We start from the raw sequence: 12,025 nt of genomic DNA on the forward strand, positions 1-12,025 counted from the left end.
TCTCACCAAGGAAATCAAGGCTCTATCCAACTTTCATATTCAGAATCAACCTGTGATATTCCATCATTCCAGCTGCTGTCGGAGAGTCAAGATGGCAAAAGTAGATTTGTATCTGTGAGTCATGTGGTTTCCAATTGGCAGAACTCCCACCTTGTCCGTTCTGTGAGAATTTACCTTATCTCACAACTGATGGGGCAAATCTCAGATGAATAGAATAAGAATAAGAAATAGAACAGAACAGAACAGACCTTAGAGATCTTCTACTCTAACCCCCTGCTTATGCAGGAAACTATACCATTTCAGACAAATGGTTGTCTGAATATCTTCTTAAAAACTTCCAGTGTTGGAGCATTCACAACTTTTGGAGGCAAGTTGTTCCACTGATTAATTGTTCTGTCAGGAAATTTCTTCTTAGTTCTGGGTTGCTAGCTGATGATCTTAGCAAAGGCTAAAAGTGTCCAAAGCCCCAGCAATTGAAAAGGGTGAAGTGATAACACACAGGAACCCCAAGAGCCTGTGTGTTGTCCAGTGGCATGAAAATGTTGGAGATGGTTTGTTGGGGACAAAGCCAGTGGCCCTGTGGAAGGATCATAATGTTGCAGAAAATCAGGAGATTTGGACTGCGAGATCAAGAAAAACTTTATTTGGCCAAATGGTTCAGATAGAGATAACAATTTTCTAAGATCTGAATAGCGTTGTTGAGAATGCGGTAGCACGCCAGCTTCCCCAGTCCCTGGATGAAGTTGTCTACCTGGATCCGTTTCAGTCGGGTTTCAGGCTCGGATATAGCATGGAGGCAGCATTGGTCGCATTGGTCGATGATATCTGGCGGGCCCGGGACAGGGGCTGCTCCTCTGTCCTGGTCCTATTAGACCTCTCAGCGGCTTTCGATACCATCGACCATGGTATCCTACTGCGACGACTTGGGGGGTTGGGAATGGGGGGCACCGTTTTTCGGTGGTTCTCCTCCTACCTGTCAGATCGGTCGCAGTTTGTGTTGACTGGAGGGCAGGGATCGACCCCGAGGCGCGTCACTTGTGGGGTGCCCCAGGGGTCGGTTCTCTCACCCCTCCTGTTCAACTTATATATGAAACCACTGGGTGAGATCATCCATGGTTTTGGGGTACAGTATCATCAATATGCTGATGATACCAAACTTTTCATCTCTACCCCAAACCACCCAAACGATGCCCTCGCATTTTTATATTATATTCAAAGCATCAAAAACACAAAAATATTTTAAAGCATTCTTATTGGCTAAATTTCTTAATTCTAAGCAAAGAAGTGAATTCTACCATATTTCCCTTTCATGTCTAAGCTTGCAGTAGGCAAGCAGAAAGCGCTGGATACATCCTGGCTTTTGTGGTTAAGCTATATACCTGACTCGTAGGCGAGACCTCTCACTCACTTGGCCTCCTTAGATGTTGTGGTTTGACATTTGTATTTCCCGAGTTTCCGGTTTAAGACTCAGTAAATGTATAACAAAATAGAAGGGATAGATGGGGTCCCCAGGAGGTCATATAGTCTGACCCTGTTTCATGTTATGTCCAAATCTCGCTTTATGTCCTGCCTTACTATGATGGGTGGGATTACATTACTATTATGGGTGCTAAGATACAACACTGCATAAACCACAATTGGAACAACTATATTTTACAAACCTTAGTGGTTGGGTTCAAATATGGTAAATCCGAAATAAACCCAGACTTCATTATGCCTTAGCCTGCTGTGTGAAACCAGGAACAACCAGTTCACACTTCAGCGATTCTAGAGGTCTAAGTAATGTTTTTATACTTTCAGTCTAATACGCTGTTTTTCACTGTGCTATATTAGCATTTCCATTTGAAATATTAATAAGCTAATTATATGTTAATTATTATTAACATTAATGTTAAATTAACAATTGATATTATTAAATATGAATGCTAATAATGCCTTAGCAGAGACCTATAGAGAGAGTGGAGATTTTGAAAAGGCAGAGTTGGGTAACAGATCTTTATTACCATGTGTTTTTCTTTGGAGCTGGGTGGAAATGCCATTAGAAATAACAGCTCATTTTAAGGTAAAGCCACAAAACGTTACAAAATCATAAAAGTCTGAACTCAATTATGCAAACATGGTGTCTTGACTTATGGGAACTAAAAGAGTGAGCCAGCAAACCATCAAAATTATTAAAGGGGGAAAATATTTTCAAGATAGGATGTTAACCCATTTGTGCCATAGCGGGAGTGACAAAACTTGTCAGGCATGCCTCCTTCAATATCCAAGAAAGAAAAACTTCAACTCCATGTTAATAGAGATAAAGTACTTTTACTAGATATGAAGTGAAAGCAGCTAAAAGGAAAGCAAGATCTGAGCCAGAAAGACGGGAACATATACATTTCAAACGTTTACCCAGCATCCTCCCCCCAATTCCCCAACCCAGTGTCCAATCTGCAACTCTCTAAGGTGTCATGTGGGGTGCATCTTCAAACAGCCTCATCAGGTTGGTATGTGAGACCGTGACCCGTCAAAACCGCGCCCGACTAAACCGCGCCCGACTAAACCGCGTCGCTGACGTCATCAACAGGGCGACAACAGCCAGCGTGGAGAAAGAAGGGCGCTTTAAATAGCGCTTTGAAAGCAAGCCGATTCAACTTAAGGTAAGGGTTAGGGTTAGGGTTAGCTTTAGGGTTAGCTTTAGGGTTAAGTTAAGGGTTAGGGTTAGGTTTAGGTTTAGGTTTAGGGTTAGAGTTAGGGTTAGGATTAGGTTAAGGGTTAGGGTTAGGGTTAGGTTAAGGGTTAGGTTTAGGGTTAGGTTAAGGGTTAGGGTTAGGTTTAGGATTAGGTTTAGGGGGGTTAGGTTTAGGTTTAGGTGTTAATTTTAGGTTTAGGGTTTACAGCGTGCTTCTGTCTCCGCGCTGTTGTCGCCCTGTTGATGACGTCAGCGACGCAGTTTAGTCGGGCGCGGTTTAGTCGAGTGCGGTTTTGTCGGTGAACCATGTGAGACGGTTGGCCTTGACCAAGTCCAAACATCAGGACCAGCATGCGCAGAAGATGGTGAGAACAAGACTACTCCAGTACAATATTATTCTCTTCCTCAGTACCATGCCCCCCCCCCAGTTCCTATGGCAGCCGATAGTAAGCAAGCGTAGCAAAACAGCCGTAAGCAAGTAACCAAAACAAAGGCTGACAGAACTTCCCCAAATTGCAATAAGCTATTCTAGAGGATTAGTGTCTGTGTATGTGTGTGTTGCCATCTTATCTCCTTCCTTATGTGAACTAAACATCCAAACATTTATAGATATTATTTTGTGTTATCAAGAATCATAATTTGAAACCAAGGCTTATAGGCTTTAAGGATAGTTTAGCATTGTGAGGGAACGAAATATACGTTTCTTTTCTTACAAAATTAAAGAAAGTTATTGAGGCTTCACTGTTTTACCTATATTTTACCTATGAATAAAGCATAGTAGACAAGTCCATTCCAAACCACAACGACTAAGTTCATACTACCATGCATTATGGTTGGGCAAGTGGTACCACCTAGATTAGTCTGTACATAACACCAAAATGGCAAGAAGGAAAGGAGAAATAGACTTACAAGACTGTTTTGTACCTGCAGGATACATATTTCTTACCTGCATGTTTGCTCTATGTAAACTTAAAAAAGAAATCCACTTAATTACAGAAAAAAAAATCATGTTTCATATATACATATACTCTAATGGCCCTTCTTTAAGACATTTTGACTAAAAAAAAATGTTCTTTAGCATGGAAAGATTTGTATATTTCTTCCTAGGGTTATGACCATGTGGCTATCTGAAATCTGAAAGACCACTTATTATAAGAACTGAATTCACTCGGGTGGTAGAGAGGAATGCTCTTCAGGCAATCATCATAGGACTATGGTCATCGGAAGGTTTTGCAGTGAGATATAGTATCAATGAACCTTTAGTCTTCCTCACTCTATAGCCTATCAATCAAAGATCCTCTGTTCCCTAAAATCACTCTGAGTGTTCACCTCTCCCAGCATCTAAGCCAGTGGTTCTCAACTTGTGGGTCGGGACCTCTTTGGGGGTCGAATGACCCTTTCACAGGGGTTGCCTAATACCATTGGAAAACACATATTTTTGATGGTCTTAGGAACTGAGACACCAATTTTATGGTTGGGTGTCACCACAACATGAGGAACTGTATTAAAGGTCGCGGCATTGGGAAGGTTGAGACCCACTGATCTAAGCCATCCAGTGTTCTTCGGGAGGAGATGTCTACTCAGTTTTAGCCGTTGCAGAACATTTGGTTGTGCTTGCTCTCTGTTGGTTTGCAAGGGACTCTTTTTTGGGCATGCAGATGTGCAATGTACTGTTCAACCAGCCAGTGCAAATGAAAAGTATGCAGTTGAGGGGTGCTGTGCAGATTTTCTTGTCTCAACAAAGTTTAACTTGGTTGCATGAGAAAATTAGAAGGTTCACTAGAATGAAAAATTAATTTCAGCTACTATAACCTCAAGCCTGTATTCATACATTATATGAATGTCAGATGTTTGGTTTGGTTTTGGCTTAGTCTGCTTCCAAGACTGCCTCCATGGATCGTTAGTAATCCTCACAGATGGTGCAGGAGATTTCAGAAGCAAAGGGGAAGAAACTGAAAGTAAGAATATAATCCCCAATAACTTCAGCCTTCTCATTATCTTTTTATCAGAAATCAATGTACTTTGGAACTCCTTTATATAAAAGTATCATCAACCATAACTGTACTAAAAATGTTTAAAAACACTTGCTGGTATGATAGTCCGCAAATATCCTTAGGGATACACCACAGTGGTTCACCTTTTTTAAAAAAACAAAACAGTAAACTGTGAACCTAGCAATTGTGGTTTAGTTAAATATGTCATTGAATATAGGATGATCAAATGTTGAATAACAAGGGAATGAAACTTTTTTGAAATTCCTTTGAAATGTTTTTGAAACTTTTTAGGAGAGCAAAGGACATATGGGCAAACACTGATCTAATGTAAACGGTCCTTATGATGTACTTAAATAGTACTGGTGGTTTCGGGTTTTTTTTCTCTAGTTCTAGAAAGAGATTGGTAGGCAGTATCTCCACTTTTCCACAGTTAAATAGCCATGACTGTTGCAGTTGCTGTCAGAAAAAAAGGTAAAAAAAGGGATACAAGCACTCTTAGGATCCCAGACTACCCACCTGTGATTTGATCAGAGTGAACCTAGTCAACATACCACTAAGGGGAAGCCCAATGTTGTACATCCGCAAAGACTGACCCAATGAACACTCTGAAATAGCTTTCCACCAAGACAGTCTTCGTATCAGCAAAGTCAATGGGCAGATGGGGCTGAGGAGAGGAAAAATCAAGGGGGATTTGGGCAAGGTGTAATATGAACCAACCAAACACATCTGCAAACCCACTAACAACCATTAAACAATATCACTGTGCCGTTTGTGGGTTGGGTGGGAAGGACCTGCTCCCATCACAGAAGGTGAGAGAAGCAGGATCTGGCTTTGGGCAGGAAAAAATAGGAGGCCGGTGTGCATAAATTGCCCTTCCTGCTTTTGTGCTGTGCTTGAAGCTCTCGGAGTGGAAAGAAACCCTGCTGTAATTACACAGGAAATAGTTCATACAGCTATGAATGGCCGAGGCTCTGCTTTTAACTATGGTGAAACCCCTGGATCCAAAGACCAAAGAGAATCAGCTTTTCATATAGATAGCCTAAAATAAAGTGCTCTAAAAGAGCTTTTTAGGATAGATACCTGAATGCTGTTTTTCCCACCAAAGAAATAATTATGGTTTCACAATTAGACTAACCAGCCTGGGTCTTCTCTTGGCCATGCCCGTAGTTCTGTGCTGCTTCCTTCTTAAAAACTAGGCTTTTAAAGGCTTCTATTTTCTGCCTTCCTCCTTTCGGTCATGGCTGTTCTGAAGAAGGAACAGTATGGTGCCACATAAAAGAAGAAGTGCACTTTTTAGAGATATTTGCATAGTTCTGGGAACAAGAGTTACGTACTTAAAATGTGCACACAGCATCAGCTTTGGAACAGCTCATCTATCTTTGGTTGTGTGGTTTGATTGGCCTTGAGATGACCTTGACATTGGGCATGCAGGCACTTCAGCTAAGTTGTAGTGAAGGGATGTGCTAAACACCTGGATCTGCTTTGGTGGGCTTCCACTTTCTATTCAGTTACAAAGTCTAATATCCAACATATCCCATTTGTGGCAGTTCTCTTAACCTGTATATGCTAAATCCTATACATTATCTGTACAAATGGATTGATAAAAGAAAACATTCCCACCTGGTCAAGGTGTGCCAATACCACAGAGTCCTTGCTGGACCTATTTTCTTCATATTCTAAATAATTGGGCAATGTTGTTGTCTGTCTGTCTGTCTGTCTGTCTGCCCCCACCTCTCTCTGTATGTGTGTGTGTCTTCAAATGGCTTCTACTCTACAATGCTGTGGAGTTGCCATTTTAACGGCTTCACAGTTCTCCACAGGGGGGTTCCCTCTGGCAAGGGGGAAAATCCAACATTAGAAATTACGTTTGGTCTGGACATTTCCCCCCTATAAATAAATACCGGGAAAACATCAGCTAGTTAATAATAAAATGCATGTAAATCCTTCATTATCTATTTGTAGCAATATTTTCACTCTCTTAGTGGATTCTGGGCTTATCCACTTGCACAAGCAGAGAAAGCAAAGGCATTGAAAGACAACATTTAGATGTCTCATCCTATCACCTTTTCCCAGGACAAAGCAATAGGTCCCTGAGCCACTTCATGGAAAGAGATTGGTGAGGGTTTGTATTTTGAGGAATATGTATGTGTTTAAATCTTCATATCACTAAAACAGGCTGAGATCATCCACATAGTCCCAGCCATCAAGGCCTTCATATATTTATCCCGGGGTCTCATTATCTAATGGGAAAGGAAGTGAGAAAGAAAAGGTCACGGCACAGATTGTGCCTCTAGTCAAACACGGTGTGAATAGAATAATATTGGTCTGAACAGAATGCGCAATCAACAATCCAGACACAACAGCAGGCACCCCTGTCTCCAGTATGCTAGACAATGGACAGTGCTGACACTGCAAATAGGAAACTACAGATTAATCTACAGGTGGGTGGCTGTTTCGCCTACTCCCCTCTGCAATGGAGAACAAATCATTTTGGTTGTATTTTCTGATGACAGGAGAGCCGAAATGGAGACAGTATGACATTAAACACTCCACAAAATGATACAATCTTTATATCAGAGGTGTCTGAATGAGTAACCCAAATGCCATTATGACTATGTTCACCCAATGCACTTAACCTAACCATGAATTAAATCTTTTCCTGTATTGATAAATTAAAATGAGCTGTATTTACATAACATGCTAAGCCATACACACAGATACACAGATACTATGGTAAACACCGAACAAGCTTACGAGCCTAATAATAAGGGCTCAGTTACATTAGTAAGTTCCCCTCGTTTGCAATTCAGGGGCACTGAGAAAAAAAAGTAAAACTGATTTTAAGGGTGTGATCTGAAATGGCAGCAAATAGTTGCAAACAAATACTTTTAAGATACCCTGCCATAAGAATTTCATAGGTTATTACAGAGAGACTAGTTCTCTCGATAGCAACCAGGATCTCTAGAGAGCAGAGGAATGAGACACCTGCCCAGATTCTGGGTTTAACTTAATCTTCTTGGCTGCATTATGGCAGGGCCATATTTGCTCAGTAGTAACCAGTTGAGAGCTGATCACTCAAAGCATCCGTTCTGATGCCATTCCTTTCCCTGGCACATCACTTTCCCTTTCTTTCTCTTTTACCTTCCTGATATTTTGTTTTCTCTCTTTCCCATAGTTTGAACTGATTGCTGGTAATTTTGAAATTAAGCCAGAGGTCCTCATCTTTGGCCCTACAATCACATGTGTCCTCTAGAGAAAGATAAACATAAAATAACACTTATGAATGCAGACACCCCCTCATTGGATCCCCCCCTCCCCATGGCTGAAAATATGAACCATCAGCAGGGATAAGTTTTCTCAGGAGGGCTCAACCATTGCCCTCCCCCTTTTTAAAAAACATCTCTGTAAAGTGCTCTTCTCTTTCTTGTGGCTTTCTCACCCTCTTCATAAGGAACTATCACCCTTTATTTTAAAAAACAAGGAAGTCACATACAGCCTGTGACCTTCGCATGTGTCATCCACATTACATGCCAGATGAACTTTTATAAACTCTTAAAGCATAGATCTAAAGCAAGAAAGAGTGTGAGGTTTATCCATCTCTAAAGTACTCCTGGGAGAATTCTTCATTAGGCTCTCTTTCCTGAATCTAAATTCTATCCCACACACCCCCGGCTATTCTTATTGTCCCTTTTTTCCAAGATTATCACACTGCAATTTCAGCATCATAACAATTTTGTGAAGCAAATTAAATGGTGAGGCAATATGGGTAAAGGTGTGAATTGGGCATGTGTACAATTATCTCCAAAGGTCAGCCACTGTGGCACATTGTGGGAACATTTTCTCTTTGGAAATGTATTGCTTGGACTTCATCTGCCATGTAGCAATAGCAATAGCAATAGCAGTTAGACTTATATACTGCTTCATAGGGCTTTCAGCCCTCTCTAAGCGGTTTACAGAGTCAGCATATCGCCCCCAACAACAATCCGGGTCCTCATTTTACCCACCTCGGAAGGATGGAAGGCTGAGTCAACCTTGAGCCGGTGAGATTTGAACAGCCAAACTGCTGAACTGCAGTCAGCTGAAGTAGCCTGCAGTGCTGCATTTAACCACTGCGCCACCTCGGCTAATGCAGATAACACATGGGGAGGTCACAGGCTATGTATGACTTCCTTGTTCCTTTTTCCAAGTTGTTCTGAAGTTAGCACATGGCCTGAAAAATTATTCTCCAAAGGCCATCCTCAGCATTGCATGGGACCATGGCTGGCCTAGACTGACCAAGCAGCTGGTATAGTAGTATAACTACTAAATATCAGTTATACGAAGCCAATAAAAGGAAGCCATCCAGTTAGCATAGCACTCAATGGGTGAAACATGCTAATTGCATTGAATGGGCCCTAAATCCCTCTCCCTCTCCCTCCCTCCCTCCCTCCCTCCCTCCCTCCCTCTCTCTCTCTCTCTCTCATGCTTAATAAGGAGGAGAAAATTCAAGAGGTTACAATTACAGCCACATTTAAATGGGAGATCAAACTACAGAACCCATGCCCTGGGTCATCCTTCCTTAATTAATTAAAAGAAATAAAATGACCAAGGTCAAGCAAAAAGGCAGTGGAAGCAGGAGTTCCTTCTGTCTTCCTACTGGCTTCCCTTCTCCCTTCCCTTCCCAGTGGCTGCTATTGGGTGGGGAATGGAATGAAGGATTGTGAGACTGGATGTGAAACCATCACGGAATCAGTGGTGGGCTGCCAATTTCTTTACTACCAGTTTGGGTGCGCTCCCACATGTGACTCTTCTACACATGCGCAGAAGCATCCGGGTGGGTGGGCGGAGCCTCCCGCCACTGCTACTACTGGTTCGCCCGATCCGGGCCAAACTAGGAGCAACCCACCTCTGCAGCATATGTTGAAAATAAAGATCACATGACTACACCAGTAGCCCAGCAACAGCTGTAAACTCCCCAAATTTTATTCCCTTGGGAGTCATGGATCCCAGATTTTGGACACATTCTGTAAATTAGCTCATTCAAAGTACCTTGTTTCAAAAATGGTTGCCCTATGAGGGACAATTTTTCCCAGTTACATATCATGATAACCAGTGTTTTAGTAGTATCTATAGATAGAAGATATTTTACCCTTCAATTTACAAGGAAAGATCCTAGATTACTTTGCCAAAGGAGATGGTCAAGCCAAATGTGCCAGAATGGGACCTTTCTGTCTTAATGCCCCATATATATAATAGGTTTGTCATATTAGTATACACAAATCAAACCATGCTTTTGCCTACAATCACCATTTACAAGACATGGTAAAAGGTAAAGGTTCTCCTCACACATATGTACTAGTTGTTCCTGATTGTAGGGGGAGGTGCTCTTCTTTGTTTCAAAGCTGAAGAGCCAGCACTGTCCCAAGATGTCTCCGTGCTCATGTGGCCGGCATGACTAAATACCGAAGACTCACAGAATACTAAAGGTGGTTCCTATTTTTCTACTTGCATTTTTACATGCTTTCGAACTGCTGGGTTGCCAAAAGCTGGGATAAGTAACGGGAGCTCAGTCTGTTACGTGGCACTAGGGATGAGTACATATCTAACACATGTGGAGCATTTGATGGCCATTTACTATGCTGAAAATATTAATATTTGCTGTCAATCATATAAAACCAGCTATTTGCCCCTCAATTATAGGATTTGGATTGACTTTCCAGTGACTGTTTAATCCTAAATTACACAACCAAAACCATTGCCTCATTTTTATGTGATAATATTTACTAGACATTCCCTCACACTCCAGCAATAAAGAGTTTATTTTCCTGTATCTCTTTGCTACTATCTAGTCATTATCTGAAATTTTACCAGCTTTATGTGGTAGCCTTATTTGCAGCCTTGCTTACCGCAATGATCTCATTAAACTCCGGTAATGCGATAGGAAATGATATAATCATGAGTAAAACAACTAGTATATTGTCCACAACAGAAACAGAGAATCTGGTGCTTTCCAAATTTAACTTTACTAGCTGTCAATTGCTTTCCCCATTCTGCGGAGAATGCAAATAGTGATCAACATGTTGTGATATACAGGCAGACATATGTTTGTGGGGAATTGTTTGCACACAGCTACAGTGGGTTTCTAGAAAAACACAAAGGAAACTCTCATGCTAAATTACAGTTCCATTATTCTTGTCCATACCTGAAAGCATTGCAAACATTGCATTGCTTTGTCCAACTCTTTAGCAAGACAATAGCAACATAGGAGTAGGCAAGGCTGATCAAGGATTTGAGGAAGGGAACATGTATCCACATCAGCCTGAAATGTCCAAATATGTCGCACTCTAATCCTTCCAACTACTGGTCACATGACTGGGCCTCTAGTGCCGTGATGGTGAACTTATGGCACGTATGCCACAGGTAGCATGCGGAGCCATTTGTCAGGGCACATGAGGCGTTGCCCTGTCAGCTCCAGTGCACAGCTGGCCAGCTGACTTCGGCCTTTATTTTCAGCCATTTTTCGCCCTGTTGTTTTTCGCAAAAACAACCCAAAGCGCAAACCGGAAGTTCGGGAATTGACTTCCGGTTTGTGCGTTGGGCCGTTCTTCTCCCTCCAGAGGCTCCAGGGAAGCCTCCTGAAGCCTCTGGAGACAAAAAATGGCCCTATGGGCAACCCGTAAGTTCAGGAATGGACATCCAGTTTGCCCATAGGGCCGTTTTTCGGCTTCCGGAGGTTTCAGGGAAGTCTCCTGTAGGTTCGGGAGGGCGATAAACAGCCCTACAGGCAAACCAGAAGTCTGTTCCCAAATGTCCAGTTTGCCCATAGAGTCATTTTTCACCCTCAGTCTCCGGAGGCCCTCCAGGGGGGGTTGGGAAGGATATTTTTGCCCTCCCCAGGCTCCTAGAAAGCCTCTGGAGCGTGGGGAGGGTGAAAAACAGGCCCATCGTGTGCCAAAAGCAGGGAGAAGGTGGGGGTCATGCGCACATGCATGAGGTGGGTCACGCACATAGAATTATGGGTGTGGGAACGACCCCGCACGACCCCCCAGAGCTCTCCCTGCTTTTGGCACGCAATGGGAAAAAGGTTAGCCATCAATGCTCTGGTATAATGAGCAGTGACATGTAACCAATTTCATATTATTTGAAGTTGCTATAGGATGCTTTTGGCTTAAAATGGAAAACATCCCCTATTGTGTGGTGGGCTTGAGTAGGCAAGAAGCAGACCAGCATAGATACAACAGCATTTGTTGACTCAAACTAGAACTGAGGAACAGCAAGCAATTGCCTGTAATTTATATTCTGGGGCCCACAGGGCCTTAACAAATCATAATACATGAAAAACCCCAACCCAAATATTAATGTTCAAAGTTTTCCTCCA

Source organism: Thamnophis sirtalis, unplaced genomic scaffold, assembly GCF_051295495.1.
Source record: "Thamnophis sirtalis isolate CommonGarterSnake01/CBP01778 unplaced genomic scaffold, rThaSir2_p1.2 scaffold_3, whole genome shotgun sequence".
In the NCBI taxonomy this organism is placed as follows: Eukaryota; Metazoa; Chordata; class Lepidosauria; order Squamata; family Natricidae; genus Thamnophis; species Thamnophis sirtalis.